Genomic DNA, 1783 nt, shown 5'->3' on the forward strand with positions numbered 1-1783 from the left:
GAAGCGGAAGAAGATGGCGCTCACCAGCTTTTTACCTGCACCTACTCAGCTATCTCAGGACCAGCTTGAGGCTGAAGTAAAGGCAAGATCCCAAAGATCGCAGCAGACCTCATTGGTCTCCTCCCGAAGAGAGCCTCCCCCGTACGGGTACCGGAAAGGCTGGATATCTCGGTTATTAGAGGATTTTGGAGATGGAGGTGCTTTCCCAGAGATCCATGTGGCCCAGTATCCACTGGATATGGGACGAAAGAAAAAAATGTCGAATGCACTGGCCATTCAGGTGGATTCTGAAGGAAAAATTAAATATGATGCAATCGCTCGACAAGGACAGTCAAAAGACAAGGTCATTTATAGCAAATACACTGACCTGGTTCCAAAGGAGGTTATGAATGCAGATGATCCAGACCTGCAAAGGCCCGATGAAGAAGCTATTAAAGAGATAATAGAAAAGACAAGAGTAGCCTTAGAAAAATCTGTATCACAGAAGGTCGCTGCAGCCATGCCAGTTCGGGCAGCTGACAAACTGGCTCCTGCTCAGTATATCCGATATACACCATCTCAGCAAGGAGTGGCATTCAACTCTGGAGCTAAACAGAGGGTTATTCGGATGGTAGAAATGCAGAAAGATCCAATGGAGCCTCCAAGGTTCAAGATTAATAAGAAAATCCCCCGGGGACCACCTTCTCCTCCTGCACCTGTCATGCATTCTCCTAGCCGAAAGATGACTGTAAAGGAACAACAAGAGTGGAAGATTCCTCCTTGTATTTCTAACTGGAAAAATGCAAAGGGTTATACAATTCCGTTAGACAAACGTCTGGCTGCTGATGGAAGAGGACTACAGACAGTACACATAAATGAAAATTTCGCCAAACTGGCAGAAGCCCTCTACATTGCTGATCGGAAGGCTCGTGAAGCTGTGGAAATGCGTGCCAAGTAGAGAGAAAAATGGTTCAGAAAGAAAAGGAAAAACATGAAGAGAAACTTAGAGAAATGGCTCAGAAAGCCAGGGAGAGAAGAGCTGGGATCAAAACTCACGTGGAAAAAGAGGATGGGGAGGCACGTGAGAGGGATGAAATCCGGCATGACAGGCGAAAAGAGAGACAGCATGACCGGAATCTTTCCAGGGCAGCTCCTGATAAGAGGTCGAAACTTCAGAGAAATGAAAATCGGGATATCAGTGAAGCCATTGCTCTCGGTGTTCCTAATCCTCGGACTTCCAATGAAGTTCAGTACAACCAAAGGCTCTTCAACCAATCCAAGGGTATGGACAGTGGATTTGCAGGTGGAGAAGATGAAATTTATAATGTTTATGATCAAGCCTGGAGAGGTGGTAAAGATATGGCCCAGAGTATTTATAGGCCCAGTAAAAATCTGGACAAGGACATGTATAGTGATGATCTAGAAGCCAGAATGAAGACCAACAGATTTGTTCCCGACAAGGAATTTTCTGGTTCAGAGCGTAGACAGAGAGGCCGAGAAGGACCAGTTCAGTTTGAGGAAGATCCTTTTGGTTTGGACAAGTTTTTGGAAGAAGCCAAACAGCATGGTGGCTCTAAAAGACCCTCAGATAGCAGCCGCCGCAAGGAACATGAGCATGAAGGCAAGAAGAGGAGGAAGGAGTAGACAGGTCCCTTCATAGTGAATGAACTATTACCCATTACCCTAATGATGCAAGTCATATGGGGGAACACTTTGTAAATGGTCAGGATAAAAAACAAATCTGGGTGCCGGATCCCAGCACTACTTTTATTACCGGAGAATGGGGGCGGATAGAAAATTCTAC

General features: G+C 45.7%; 1 pseudogene across 1 annotated transcript; it reads left to right on the top strand.

Annotated features, from left to right (window-relative positions):
- The first annotated feature begins 6 nt into the window (after positions 1-6).
- On the top strand, positions 7-1777 carry LOC108525272 (SNW domain-containing protein 1 pseudogene; annotated as a pseudogene). Its single transcript, XR_001884242.1, has one exon. The product of XR_001884242.1 is annotated as an SNW domain-containing protein 1 pseudogene (transcript).
- The last annotated feature ends 6 nt before the right edge of the window (positions 1778-1783 follow it).

The sequence above is a fragment of the Rhinopithecus bieti genome, unplaced genomic scaffold (assembly GCF_001698545.2).
Source record: "Rhinopithecus bieti isolate Rb0 unplaced genomic scaffold, ASM169854v2 scaffold_30612, whole genome shotgun sequence".
NCBI lineage: Eukaryota > Metazoa > Chordata > Mammalia > Primates > Cercopithecidae > Rhinopithecus > Rhinopithecus bieti.